Source organism: Oncorhynchus mykiss, chromosome 18 (assembly GCF_013265735.2).
Source record: "Oncorhynchus mykiss isolate Arlee chromosome 18, USDA_OmykA_1.1, whole genome shotgun sequence".
NCBI lineage: Eukaryota > Metazoa > Chordata > Actinopteri > Salmoniformes > Salmonidae > Oncorhynchus > Oncorhynchus mykiss.
The window spans coordinates 43,482,512-43,498,288 of NC_048582.1; the positions used below are offsets into that span (position 1 = coordinate 43,482,512).

Sequence of the window (15,777 nt, forward strand, 5' to 3'; positions counted from 1 at the left end):
CTGCTAGGAGGCTGAAACTTGGCCGCAAGTGGATCTTCCAGCAAGAACAATAACCCCAAGCACACATCAAAATCCACAAATAAATGGTTAATTGGCCACAAAATCAACATTTTGCAATGGCCAGCACAGTCTCCGGACTTGAAACCCATTGAAAAGCTGTGGTTTGAATTAAACAGGGCAGTCGATAAGCGCAAACGAAGGATATCAAGGATCTGGAAAGATCCTGTATGGAGGAATGGTCTAAGATCCCTCCCAATGTGTTCTCCAATCTCATAAAATGTTTTATAAAATTATTCTCGCAAGCTGAGGGATTCAAAGGTATTCAAAACAGGGTTGGCAATCATTCTGACCCCATCTTTTGAGAAAAAAAAAATGTATTCCAATGAAATAATATAATTTCCCAATTATGTTTTAGCATATAATATAGCTCAGTATTTGCATTATTTATTTTAATACAGTCATTATAGGTAATCTTTATCAAGGGTGTCAATCATTTCGGACCCCAATTGTATATATATACAGTGAGTAACAGAACACCTTCCTAATATTGAGAACAGCCTCAATTCGTCGGGGCATGGGCTTTACAAGGTGTCGAAAGCTTTCCACAGGGATGCTGTCCCATGTTGACGCTGATGCTTCCCACAGTTGTGTCAAGTTGACTGGATGTCCTTTGGGTAGTGGACCATTCTAGATACACATTTGAAACTGTTTAGCATGGAAAAACCCGGCACCTTTGCAGTTCAAAGGCACTTACACTTACACAATCTATTTCTCAATTGTCTCAAGGTTTAAAAATCCTTCTTTAACACAGATTCAAGTGGATTTAACAAGTGACATCAATCAGGGATCATTGCTTTCACCTGGATTTACCTGGTAAGTCTATATCATGGAAAGAGCAGGTGTTCTTAATGTTTTGTAGACTCAGTGTAATATGCATGCATTAATAACACATTTCAAAAGGAGAAGCTGTTTTGTTCAAAGCAAAAAGCATATGCCTTTTAATATAAATCAATAACCTCAATTAAGGTTTGTTTCATAAGCTGTAATCACCATGAGGTCATAGCGCATTATTCAAAGTCACTTCAATTTATCCCATTGTAAAAAGACAGGACAGACGGAGGAAACTGGATAATAAACATAGACTTGTTTGCAACACCCTAAGATACTTTCTGTATTTCTTACTAAGTACGTCATGTGCAGCAACCCCTTGAGTAGGCTACTGTTTACAGTAATTGTGACTGGACCGGTGTCGGTTTGATAAAATCACGAGTGGGTGTCTATCTAATCACAATCCCTTCTTTGTCTACCCATAAAGGCTCTTTCGGCAAGGACATTGCTTTTAAATACTGCCATATGCAAATCCTTGCATGCAATTAGCATTTGTAAGTATTCCAACCTCTCATATTTATTGGATTTTCAGGGCATGCTGATCATTGATTTATGCGCTCCTGGCAATCATATTTCCATATTTGCACGATTTTAACGACGGTAATAATTCAAGGATCTGCGGGCATATTCTTTGAACGAAATGCCTAATTACATCCTCAAAGCATCATCATTTTACCAGGGTGTCCAGACAAAAAATAGTGTGAAGAAGGTGTGCGTGTGTGGGTGTGTGTGTGTTTTTCTCTTCAATGCCTGAGTCTAAAGGGGGACTACTTTTTTCCCCCACTCTCTCCGCAATACCTTTCACTCCTGCTCTATTTAAATAAAGAGGACTTAGAACTGTAGCCCAACACTTTAGTCATCGTGACACTCCTGCATGACAACGTCAATCATAGGGGTTGAGGAGATTCTATTCTGTGATGCAAAAACTGTCCCCCACCTTCCCACACTCACATCCAATGTTACCTCCCTCCTCTTCCCCAACCTAACAGTGAAGATTTCCCCGTTTGCCACATTGCTTCATTTGAGTTGACACGATGTATGTGCTCTCCAATGACAAAAATACAGGCAAATCTCAAAATATCATAATAAAGAGAGGCTGACATCTACCAGTGTTTTTGGTCAACAACATCGGGGAAATGTGTCCTCCGTCTGTAGACACGGCCTTAGAGGCCATTTCACCAATTCCTTTTGTTGTGTAAACGTTAATAAAAAAAAAGAACGAAAAATAAACCGTCATGAAATAATCTTTCACTGGGTAAGAAATGCAAGTCAATTCTACGACATATATATACATCGGATCATAGTAATCAAAAGTTATCATATATATAGTACAAATTGTTATGATGTGTATGTCGTTTATTTGAGTGCTTATACAGTATTTCATGAAATATCGTCCTACCATCAAATAAAGAAAACACCAATTAATAGCTCTCATTGGCCACATACTGTACCAGAGCAGTTTAGGGAAGACAACTACACAATGAGGGCAATTAATAATCCCTTCTCCCCCCTCTCAATATTCTAATGATAAAAAGATGATCAGGCGAGGTTAATATCTACGGAATATGCATAATTTATATGGCCTGGTACAAAATACTCTTCTGTCGCGGTGCGGCTGCTCATTCACTCGGCTAATTCATTGGAATAAAGTGTCCCAAAGGGTGTGCATGTAATCACCCTTAATCCCACATTGATCTGAGAGAGAAGGAGCAAAAGAGAGTAAGAGGGGGGAAAGCTTTCTGTCATACTGGGACGAGCCCTTGCTGAGGTAGGTTTATGCGATTGCAAGGAATAATTTATGAGTGTGATTCCTTCGGAGGTTTTAATATCTGTGATTAAAGAAATTAGGCAAACGCGAGTCTGATTTTCAAATGTGTAAAGCTTTGAAATGTTGCTGCTACTACCAGTATTAAAATGTGTTTTTTTACTCAAGATAATAACAATAATAGTAACAATAATGTTAACAACTAATAATTCATTTCAGACAAATGTGCTATAAATACCCTCTTATGACTTTACAGCAAATATATATATTTAACATTTTTTTATTCAATTCGTTTTTTAATATCACGAATATGGTTTAAAAAATAGAAATAGTACTGAGGCTTCTGTTTTTCGATCTTTAAAATATAATCACTAAATAAATAATTTGTTCATCTTATTTGCATGTTGCTAAAATAAGTCCCTGATATTCTGCTAGGCCAGCTTTTTGTGTTTGTTTGTCTGCAGGGTTATCAGTGTTAACATGTCTATCTGATACTATTCATCCACTACACACTGATTTGAATAGGTTCTCGTAGTGTGTGTGTGTGTGTGTGTGTGTGTGTGTGTGTGTGTGTGTGTGTGCGCAAGTTATCTGATCTGGCCAGTGTCTCCAAGGCTTCATCTCAGCCACAGAGCGAGAGAGAAAGCGAGAGTGAGCGCGAGAGCGGCCGGAGTTCCTGGATCCGTTGGGAGATAACTGGAACACTGTGGAAATCCAGCCAGGAATCGTTCTCAACTGATCGAGACAGACAGACAGACAGACAGACATTCATAGAAACATTTATCCACGCCACACATATTGTGTTGGCCTTTTAAGAGTTTGTGCTGCTTTCAAGTGATGCATGTGAACATTGGAGTGTTTAAAATCATTGTTCCTTCTCTTTACCAATATAGTGTGAATAGACCTTTTGAAATAAGACCCTAATTCCCAAGCACATTTAACTAAACATTTGTTTAATACACAAATAGGAATATTTCTGTTCAGATTCTATGCTTGTATATAATGTTCAGTATTGTGAATAAAGAATATCCATATATAAAGAATATCCTTATACTCACATTATCAATGTCTGTATCCAACCATTTGTGAAGACCGTGGGTAACAAAAATCTGCAAATAAAACAAGCATAAACATTACATATATAAAAAAAAAATCAGAACCGCAAGGTTTCTGCCAAATCTATTAGATAAATCACATTATCTGTATTTTAGAATAAAATGACATCTACATATCAAATTGTGAGAAGCAGTATCTCTCTATGTTGGCGTCATCCTGTGAAATGCATACGGTAAAATGGATTTCCGTAAAACCCCATGGTCATGTGTTTCATTGATTTATTTCATTGACTGAATGGTGGATTCATTTGAAGGGGGAACGTACACAGCCATCGGCAATTTAACTCCAGTCCAGACCTCTCAAGCCTGTAAGGTAGGGTCTAGGAAACCATACAACACACGTCATTATCAGCCCTGCTAATATTACCCCCCTACTCCTCTTTATTAAACTAGCATTGGGGACTCATTATGCTGTGGTCTTTGTCCTTATTGTAATTGCCCTCTCGGCATGGCTGTCCTCCTCTCTCCTACTCTGTGACGGCTAGTGGGCAGTAGGCTACATCAGCACTGTACTACACCAGCGGAGGTGTCTAAGGGAAAGCAAGTGCGTGACCACCTCCACCACCCCTCCAGGGACCCCGCAGCAGCCCAGTCAAAGTAGTGTCGGGAGGGACTCGAGACTCCATTGCTTCCCCGCTCCCGGTTCAAGAAGCAAGAAGGAGATGGACTCTGGTGCAATGGTGTTCATCAGGGTGGAGCTCAGTTTTTATTGATTTAAATGGATGAACTGAGAGAGAACAAATAAACTTTGTTTTCTATGCATACAATTCTATTAAAATCATTCAAACTACATGCATTGGAACAGGAATGACAGCAATTATCTCAAAATTCTAATTACACATCTCTTAATTCATGTTTTCTTTGCCGTTTACAATTTCCACTGAATTATGTTTTTCCTTCTTCAGCATAGTGAAATTAACACCTTTACTGTATTTTCGAATTATATAACTCAAGGTTCTTTCTGCTTTTACCACTCTTAAATATGTTTATAAATGTGTGACATGCGATAACTGTATACAACTACAACTACAGTGAAAATAACATTTGAGGACAGAAACATGAATTGTACAATAAACATTAATAATACCTGATGTATGCTGTTTATTGTTGTTTGTTTATTCCAAGTATCCAGTATGTTCTATGAGAACTGTATTATCAAATCAGAAATCCCTCTAAGGGACAGACATACATATTTTGGAAAGTTGTACAGTACATACACTACTTGGCCAAAGGTATATGGACACCCCTTCAAATGAGTGGACTGACAGGTGTATAAAATCGAGCACACAGCCATGCAATCTGGATAGACAAACATTGTAGTAGAATGGCCCTTACTGAAGAGCTCAGTGACTTTCAATGTGGCAAAATCATAGGATGCTACCTTCCAACAAGTCAGTTCAACAAATTTCGGGCCTGCTAGAGCTGCCCCGGTCAACTGTAAGTGCTGTTATTGTGAATTGGAAACGTCAGCCACAAAGTGGTAGGCCACACAAGCGCACAGAACGGTGCTGCCCGAGTGCTGAAGCGAGTAGTGCATATAAATTGTCTGTCCTTGTCTGTCCTCGGTTGCAATACTCACTACAGAGTTCCAAACTGCCTCTAGAAGCAATGTCAACACAAAAACTGTTCGTCGGGAGTATCATGAAATGGGTTTCCATGGCCAAGCAGCCGCACACAAGCCTAAGCTCACCATGCTCAATGCCAAGCGTCAGCTGGAGGGGTGTATAGCTTGCCGCCATTGGACTCGGGAGCACTGAAAACGCGTTCTCTGGAGTGATTATTCACGCTTTACCATCTGCCAGTCCGACGGACTAATCTGGGTTTGGCAGATGCCAGGAGAACGCTACCTGCCCGAATGCATAGTGCCAACTGTAAAGCTTGGTGGAGGAGGAATAATGGTCTGGGGCTATATTTCATGGTTCGGGCTAGGCCCCTTAGTTCCAGTGAAGGGATATCTTAACGCTACAGCATACAATTCTGTGATTCCAACACAGAATTGCTTCCAACTTTGTGGTAACAGTTTGGGGAAGGCCTTTTCCTGTTTCCGCATGACAATGCCCCCGTGCACAAAGCGAGGTCCATACAGAAATGGTTTGTCAAGATCGTTGAGGAAGAACTTGACTGGCATGCACAGTCAAGTTCTTCCGCATCAAACTTGACCGACCCCAACCCCATCGAACACCTTTGGGATGAATTGGAATGCCGACTGCGAGCCAGGACGAATAGACCAACATCAGTGCCCGACCTCACTAATGCCTGTGGCTGAATGGAAGAAATTCCCTGCATGTTACAACATCTAGTGGAAAGCCTTCCCAGAAGAATAGAGGCTGTTATAACAGCAAAGGGGGGACCAACTCCATATTAATGCCCATGATTTTGTAATGAGATGTAGTGTATGTGGCGCTATGTAGTGTACTGGCGCCATCTACTGAGCACATTCGTCCAAATACAATCCAACATCATCAAGTCCACCACAACTTTCCTTAATTGGGAAATAATTGCATGTCTTTCAAAGGAGATCTCATTCCTTTCCCCTTATCATTTATTTAACTTTTCCTTTTTTTCTAAGAGAAAAAAAAGGGAGAAGAAACTTAAATATGTTATTTTGCCTTACTATTTGAGGCAAAAGAACATACAATTTGTGCAAATACTGTGCCTCAATTAAGGGGAGGGAAGACAAGGCTTGACCAATTATCCCATGGAAGAGTGGGAGTCTCTTGGGTTTGGGGGGAGCAGTATATCTCCACGTTCCACTGAAGTGTTATGGCGTGTTAGCACCTCAGCTACTGAACATATTGTAGACTTATGAGAGTAGCAAGGGCCAATGGAGGTGTGAAAGAAGAAGGCATAATTGAGATGTGCTGGCTAGTATAGAAGCCACAAATAAAACTGTGAAACTGTGTGCTAGCAAGTTAGTATTTCTGCTTTTCATTGCAAGTTTGAAGTTTGAGAGCTTCTTGTGTTACCAAATTGCTTAGAAACATAAACTAGTCAGTCCAGAACTTACATTAAAGAATATCTATTAGACAGAAAGCAACATATCTTTAATTATTTTTTTGTAATGTTTCCCCCCCAATATTATTTATTTTAGATTACCTCATACAATTAGAATGATTTTGGAGAACTACACAATTACAGCAGTATGCTATTTTTAATGCACAAGGTCCAATTTGCACCGAGGCTTGATGACTGAGTCTGGTCAGTCCATTGTAGCTTTCATACAGTCCTCTACACTTGTATCTGCAGGAGGATTAAGGGTTGGGGTCCATGTTCTTAGTCATAACTACACATCCCAAGAAAGGACTATGACCTAGCCTACATTTTCAACAGGGTTTTAATCCATGTGAGTCAATTTTGACCTCGCCATGCTTACAACTAAAACACACGCCATCGGGCAACATAACTTAAACATCTATCCCTATCATTTGGCTTTTAAAATAGATAAGGAATCAACACACAACCAGACACTACAGTTTATCTTCCTTCACTCCAAGCGTAATTTTCGTCTGTTGTACTCCTAAACTGTTCAAGAGTCAGTGGGTGATCACCAAGGAGGCAGTTTATCAGGGTTAGAGAGGTGTCCCTTCTCCGGTCTGGCTAGCATAACACAAAGTCATCTTTTTAGGGTTGTATCTGAGCTTTATCATAGTCTCCTCGCATCTATGGCCCCAGGGGCTTGTTTGTCCTTCGCCCATACCCTTTGCCTCTGTCACATTCAGCTTCCCCATTTTCTCTGCACACTCTGATTCAAGAGGACGGCATTCGTTCTGTTGTATGTGGTCTTGGGCTACAACAAAAGCCTGCACAACCAGTAGTACTCCAGGAGACAGGTGGTCCACCCTGATCAAGGCATGTTGTATCAGAGCTCAACTTCACATGCTTTGTAAACAACAGGTGTAAACTAACAGTGAAATGCTTACTTATTACAGGCCCTTCCCAACAATCAAGAATACAATCAAAAATGAAATACGGTGTATTAATTCCTTGTGTTGCTATTTTTTTCTATTATTATTATTTCATTTTTGATTGGCTATATACACAGGGTACCAGTACCGAGTCGATTGTGCAGGGGCACAAGGAAATTGAGGTAGATATGTACATATAGGTAGGTGTAAAGTGACTAGACAACAGGATAGATAATAGACAGTAGCAGCCGCATATGTGATGAGTGTGTGTGTGTGTGTGTGTGTGTGTGTGTGTCTGTGTGTCTGTGTGTATGTGTAATGTGTAAGTGTGTGTGTGTGTGTGGGTAGAGTCCAGCGTGTGCATAGTGTGCATGCATAAGGCACTAACACCACTGAAGTATATCAAGACGAAGAGGGATGGCAAAAGGGCTAGTATTATCAACTGAGGAGGAGTAAGGTCCATGGCCAAAGAGCTCTATTTTCATGTTGTAACGTCTGCTTCCGACTCACACTCTCAAACACATAGATCCCCTGAACGCAGCTCACTTTCCAACCCACTTTCCAGCTCACACTCTCAAACACATAGATCCCCTGAATGCAGCTCACACTCCAGATCCCAATCAACTGAATTCTGATCACCTGTTCACACACCTGTACGTCATTTACTCACACTATTTAGTTCAGTTCTTTACACCCCATCATTGTGAGGTATTGTTTGTTTTTGTACACATTATATTCAGAGTGCTGTTCATTTCTGTATTAGTCCTCCTGTGTATCATAGTTTTTGGCCATCCTCACTACCAACTTTTTTTTGCCTGTTCTTTTGCTATCAGATTTCCTGTCATCAACCTCTTGCCTGATCTCCCGGACTACGTTATTTTTCCCAGCCTGTACTGTTACCTTTTTGGATTCCCTGTGTATGACCTTCTGCCTGTCCCTGGACCCTGCCACCTGCCTCCTCCTGTGGTCCTTTACTAAATAAACACCTGCTGCGCCCTGCGCTTGAAACCAGCACTCTGTCTCCCATCATACTCATTATACATGTCATCTGACCAAAACACCAGTTCCAATCCAAGTGCCAGGGCCGGTTAGCAAAATCCAGGCATTTACATTTGTTGGATGACATGAAAATAGATATCTTTGGCCAAGCATACCAGTGGTCCTCAGATCCTCAAAAGGTTCTACAGCTGCACCATCGAGAGCATCCTGATGGGTTGCATCACTTCCTGGTACGGCAACTGCTCGGCCTCCGACCGCAAGGCACTACAGAGGGTAATGCGTACGGCCCAGTGCATCACTGGGGCCAAGCTTCCTGCCATCCAGGACCTCTACACCAGGCGGTGTCAGAGGAAGGCACTAAAAATGGTCAAAGACTCCAGCCACCCTAGTCATAGACTGTTCTCTCTGCTACCGCACGGCAAGCGGTACCAAGAGACTTCTACACATAAGACTCCTGAGCATCTAATCAAATGACTACCCAGACTCTTTGCATTGCCCCCCTCCCTCTTTTTACACTGATGCTGCTACTCTCTGTTATTATCTATGCATAGTCACTTTAATAACTCTACCTACATGTGCATATAACGTCAATTTCCTTGACTAACCAGTGCTCCCGCACATTGGACTCAGTACACCCTGTATATACCCGGTACACCCTGTATATATCCAGTAAAACCCTGTATATATCCTCGCTATTGTTATTTTACTGCTGCTCTTTAATTATTTGTTACTTTTATTTCTGTACTTTTGTTTTTGTTGGTTAAGGGCTTGTAAGTAAGCATTTCACTGTAATACCTGTTGTATTTGGTGCATGTGACAAATAAAATGTGATTTGATTTGATGGGTTTGGCGTCAAAATGAAAATCCAAAAGCAGAAAATATCCCCATTCGTACTGTAAAATATGATGGTAGATATTTTATGCTATGGGGCTATTTTGCTTCCACTGGTCCTGGGGCCCTTGTTAAGGTCAACGGCATCATTAACTTTACCAAGTACCAGGACAATTAAGCCAAAAATCTGGTTGCCTCTGCCAGGAGACTGAAACTTGGCCGCAAGTGGATCTTCCAACAAGAACAATAACCCCAAGCACATATCAAAATCCACAAAGAAATGGTTCATTGACCACAAAATCTAAATTTTGCAATGGACAGTTCAGTCTCCGGGCTTGAAACCCATTGAAAACCTGTGGTTTAAATTAAACAGGGCAGTCGAAGGATATCAAGGAGGATATCAAGGATCTGGAAGGATTCCGTATGGAGGAATGGTCTAAGATCCCCAATGTTTTCTGTAACTCATAAAACATTTTTGAAAGAGACTCAGTGCCGATATCCCCGCAAGGCGAGCTATTGAATGGTATTGAAAACAGGGCTGTCAAATTTTGACCAATTCCTTTTCCTTGATTCCTCTTCTCTTTGTCTGAGCAATTGTATTGTTATTAGTATAAAATAATAATTTTAAAAATGTAGCATTCAATATAGCTCAGTATTTGAATGATTTATTTTATCTTTATAAAGGGTGCCAATAATTGCGGACCCCACTGTATATGAATTATATTCTATTATAAACTGAGTGGTTCGAGCCCTGAATGCTGATTGGCTGACAGCCGTGGTATATCAGACCGTATACCACGGGTATGACAAAACATGTATTTTTACTGCTCTAATTACGGTAACCAGTTTATAATAGCAATAAGGCACCTCGGGGGTTTGCAATATATGACAAATATACCACGGCTAAGGGCTCTTCTAATGCACAACGCAACACCTCCTTGGATCTTATTGCTTAATTACATTATATATATTATTTTGAGTACAGCGGTAACACTTGCCCTCACAAACATATTTAGTTTCTGTCGCAGTGGCAAACAATGACAGGATTGGCCATGTTGTCAACTAGCTTATCTGACCCCCCCCTCTCCCCACACAACGACCTTAAGCGCTCGGAAGGTCAACCACCGCATCACTGTCCCCAGGCTATAGACCCACTGCTCTGGGTGTGTACAGCAAAAACATGCATATATTTGTTTTTCATCAAATGCAGACGCAACCCAAAAGGGGTTATCGCCGACAGCAAATGATATGACAGTGCAATCGCTCATGCAACACTTGTGAAAGAAAAAAGAAGGGCTTGATAAAAAAAAGCAGGGGATGAGAGAGAGAGAAGGATGCTGTCACGTTCTGACCTTTATTTCCTTTGTATTGTATTTATTTAGTATGGTCAGGGCGTGAGTTGGGTGGGCAGTCTATGTTTGTTTTTCTATGTTTTGGGGCATTTCTATGTTTTCGGCCTAGTATGGTTCTCAATCAGAGGCAGGTGTCATTAGTTGTCTCTGATTGAGAATCATACTTAGGTAGCCTGGGTTGCACTGTTTGTTTGTGGGTGATTGTCTATGTTGATGGCCTGTTTCAGCACAGGTCTCATTTTGTAGCTTCACGGTCGAATTTGGTTTATTGTTTTGGTTACTCGTTTGTATAGTGTTCAGTCTTTCTTGATTAAAGATTTGCCATGGACACTTACCACGCCGCGTATTGGTCCTCAGATCCATCTCGTCTCTCCTCTTCAGATGAAGAGGAGGACGGCCGTGACAGATGCAATTGCTGAATTTATTTGGACACATTTTTGGTTTGATTCGAGGCGAATGGAGCTGAATTTTGAGATATTGTTGTGATAACAAAAAAAAGGGGGGTTATATATGTGTCCAAAAAACTAAAATATTTCTTATATATTAACTTTCTTATATCTCCTAGATACAGGACAGACACATTTAAATCCATCAGTTTTTCTTCTTCTAATGGGCTGTAGTAGTGAAGGCCAAATTCAGGATTATATCAAATAATGGTTTTATACTTTTTTTGTGGTTTGAGTCCTAAAATTCCAAATCATATATCTAAATGATCCACGGTATGACCATCTTAAAACAATGCCATATGTTAGTAGAACCCCCCCCCCGCCCACCCTTTCAAAGGCTTAGACTTTTAGAGTTAAGTGGGTGTCAACTTTAACGCTTGAATTAGAAGACAACAACCATAAATGATCTTGTACCATATTTAACCCCCCCCCCCCCTCCCAAAAAGACACATTTTACTGTTTTCATGAAAAGTAATTATGTAGAGGATACAATTGCAGGAATAAAACACAATTTTAACTATTTTTTAATACTGCTTCTCTCTACAATCCAATCATAAAATGACACCGTCACCTCGGGACATCTTTCAATTTACGCCTTTCTGATGCTCAATCTTGCTGCAATAAAGTGTAAATACTGCTAATCACTTAGAATATAATAGAATACAACTTTGTCCATCCACCTTACCTTAAAACTTCTCCTTAACACTCAATACTGCACCTATAAACTACATTCATGTCAGAATGTGTCACCTTCACACATTTGAACAGTAAACCTCATGGATTATTCCATTATTCCACTACAAGCTCACAGAAACCCACCCACTTTCCTCCATGGTATCCCATGATCCTCCCCTGCAAAGCCACAAGGAAATCCTGTCAAGCAGCAGGAAGTCTATTAAAAACTGCCAGCAGATACTAGGCCACCGTTGGCAGATCCTTCGCCTGTATGTCTGCATCTCTGCGTGCTGGCTGTTTGCTTGGCCTCTGTGTGGTGAGCCTTCTTAAATGGCCTCTGTGAATTCTAAAGAGGCCCTCACCACTTGCTGTGTGCTGGTATAAAGATTGCTAAACGTTGAAACCCTCCCCCGTCTGTAAAATGTATGGTTGCCTGCGTTAAAAGACAGCATGGTATTCGATTGGGTGTATGTCACCTGAAAGACACGTTATAACCTCTCTCCCCGCCGTTGTCTTTTGTTTTTATTTAACTCGGACTCTCTTGAGATCTCATGTCCCTTGCTGGCACTGTGGAAGTCTCTCTCAAGTGGAGAATTGAATGCACAAATTAAGTCCCTCCACCTTTCCATCCCACTAAATCTTTCGCTCTTTCCACTTTGCTGAGCTTGAATAGTGTATTCCTCCTTAAAATATGCATGCTATTAATTAAGTAAAATGATTCCCTGACTGCCAAATATCCTGTGCCAAAGACTGTCAACACAAAAAGCATGCCTGTGAACTTCTAACGAAGGGTGCATCTCTTAAAATGTTGAGTTACAGCCTTCAAGAGCTCCGTGTCTACGCGCGAGCGTTCACCCACACTCCCATCACTCCCACTCGATCCTCTCAGCCAAGCCCTGGAAGTAAGTGGCGGTTTCTTTTTCCTGTGTTTTTTTAACAAGGCTGCACAATGGGCTGACATACGCACTTGACAGGCGAGCGGTGAAATTTTAATTACATACCTTCCCCTCATCTTATAATTGCTGTTGTTAATCAGTCATTAACTTCATCCACCCCCCTCGGGGTTCACTTCCTAAATCTCCCCACAACACATTTCAGCTCAATAAATTCCGTCGCTCTTTCCTGGCCCCACTGTGTAATTTCATATATTTTTTAAGCTGTCATCTTTTCCTTTTTTCACCGCAAAAACAGGGGGTATTTGTTATTTGTTCTCTGAGGGGTTGACAGTAACAGGCTTTTAATCATAACTTGCATTTAAATGATGCATCTCAGGTCGATCAAGATGGTAAAGTAATTCAAGAAGGCGCAGATAAGGGTGCACGATAGGAGTCATTGTGCCCGGGTGCTAGGCGAACATAAGCTCTGAATGATTCCGCACAATGGCGATTGAGCTACAAGGGCCTTCGTCTTTCCCCACCCCTCCCACTCTTCCCTCCATAATTTCAACCTGTCCCACGAGCAAAGGAAAGTTGATATGAGCAAGGATGTACGCGCGCGACAGACAGTTTATTTGTCTCTCGACAAATCCCCCTCCCCCATTGAAAAGAAACAGATGTTTTTTTGGGAACTGTCTCAAAGCAAGTCAAACCACTACTTATATTATTCAGAGGGGTGGGGATTCCTCACACTGTACGACCGATGCGGCTGTAGCAATTTATCGTTAGCGCGTATGTGAGTGTTCAACTGCCTCTTCTCTTCTACTGGCTGAGGCCTGTTCTTTTTCGGGCACAGCTACTTCTCGCTCCAGGAAGTGCTAGAGAAAAAAGGTACCGCTAGGTACACTTTGACACTGTTAGCACTTGTAACAAGCGTTTAACACATTTTACACAGATAACACTAAATTAACGAGTTAATGCAGACATGAGTAAAAACTCAAAAGTACACTGACTGTATAAAACATTAGGAACACCCGGTCTTTCAATGACAAACAGTACCAGTCACATTTACTTATTGGACACATTTACTCATTCCAGATTGCAGCCCAAATAAGTTCAAGTAACAGACACATCATAACATCAACTTTTCAGAGGAGACTGCGTGAGTCAGACCTTCATGGTCGAATTGCTGCAAAGAAACCACTACTAAAGGACACCCATAAGAAGAAGAGACTTGCTTGGGCCAAGAAACACGAGCAATGGACTTTAGACCTGTGGAAATCGGTCCTTTGGTCTGATGAGATTTTTGGCTCCAACCGCCGTGTCTTTGGGAGATGCAGACTAGGCGAATGGATGATCCCCGCATTTGTGGTTCCCACCATGAAGCATGGAAGAGGAGGTGTGATGGTATGGGCTGCTTTACAGGTGATTGTACTGGTACTGTACACTGACCAGGTGAACATTAGGATCCCTTCTTGCTTTTAGTTGTTAATTCCACTTCAAGTTGGTGTAGATGAAGCGGAGGAGAGGAGAGATGTTAATGAATGATTTTCAAGCCTTGAGAGAATTGAGACATGGACTGTGTATTTGTGCCATTCAGAGGGTGAACGGCTAAGACAAAAGATTTAAGTGCCTTTGAACGGCGTATGGTGGTAGGTGCCAGGTGCACTGGTTTGAGTGTGTCGAGAACTGCAACGCAGCTGGGTTTTTTCACACAGTTTTCCATGTGTATCAAGAATGTTCCACCTCCCAAAGGACATTCAGCCAACTTGACACATCTGTGAGAAGCATTGGAGTCAACATGGGCCAGCATCCCTGTGACACCTTGCATGGTCCATGCCCCGATGAATTGAGGCTGGCAAAAAGGGGTGCAACTTATTATTAGGAAGGTGTTCCTAAAATTTGTACACTCAATGTATATATACACTGAAGAAAAATATAAACACAATATGCATCCATTTCAAAAATTTTAGTGAGTTACAGTTCATATAAGGAAATTAGTAAATTGAAATGAATTTATTAGGGCCTAATCTATGGACTTAACCTGACTGGGCAGGAGCGCGGGCATGGGTGGGCGTGGGAGGGCATAGGCCGGTTGGACACACTGCCAAATTCTCTAAAATGACGTTGGTGGCATCTTATGGTATAGAAATGATTATACAATTCTCTGGTAACAGCTCTGATGGACATTCCTGCATTCAGTATGCAAATTGAATGCGCCCCTCAAAACTTGAGACATCTGTGGCATTGTGTTCTGTGACAAAACTGCGCATTTTACAGTGGCCTTTTATTGTTCCCAGCACAAGGTGAACCTGTGTAATGATCAAGCTGTTTAATCAGAGTCTTGATGAGTCACACCAGTCAGGTGGATGGATCTTGGCAAAGGAAAAATGTTCACTAACAGGGATTTTGCTCAAATTTGAGGACAACATTTGAGAGAAAGAAGCTTTTTGTGCTTATGGAAAATTTCTGGGATATTCCAGAACTAATAGTAAGCAACACATACTTAAAGAGAGGAAAAGAGCCATGGAGTGGTGGTGCTACAGATGGAGAGAGGAAACTTGAACTTCAAAGTCCAGAGTTGGGAAACTGAAGAATTTGTTGAAAACACGGCCAATAAACCCAAATGTTGTTTTCACTGCGTTTAAAGTAAGAGTCATTTGGTGTGCGTATTAGTCGCCTCCATGATCCAAAAGTTACCGGAATATAAATCAATTAAAATATCAACTTCCTTCTTGCCTTGCTTTCACATTCTTTGAAATGCAGGAACTCAGTTAAAGGATACAGATTCAAATACTACAAAACACACAAAGATATTTAGACTGCAAATTAACCCTGCGGCCCAATCCCAAACCGAAAAGTTTATCTAGGAACACTAAGAGACGGAAAATAAAGTTACATTCTATTCTATGTGTTACAGCGAACA

At 41.1% G+C, this 15,777-nt stretch overlaps 1 long non-coding RNA gene across 1 annotated transcript in view; it reads right to left on the minus strand.

Moving 5' to 3' along the window:
* Positions 1-909: 909 nt before the first annotated feature.
* LOC110496334 overlaps positions 910-15,777 on the minus strand; it is a 33,989-nt gene continuing 19,121 nt past the window's right edge. The window contains exons 2-3 of the long non-coding RNA XR_005037490.1: positions 3,712-3,762; positions 910-3,388 (exon numbers count right to left, since the gene is read on the minus strand). This is a non-coding gene — a long non-coding RNA (uncharacterized LOC110496334). The remainder of the gene's footprint in view (positions 3,389-3,711; positions 3,763-15,777) is intronic.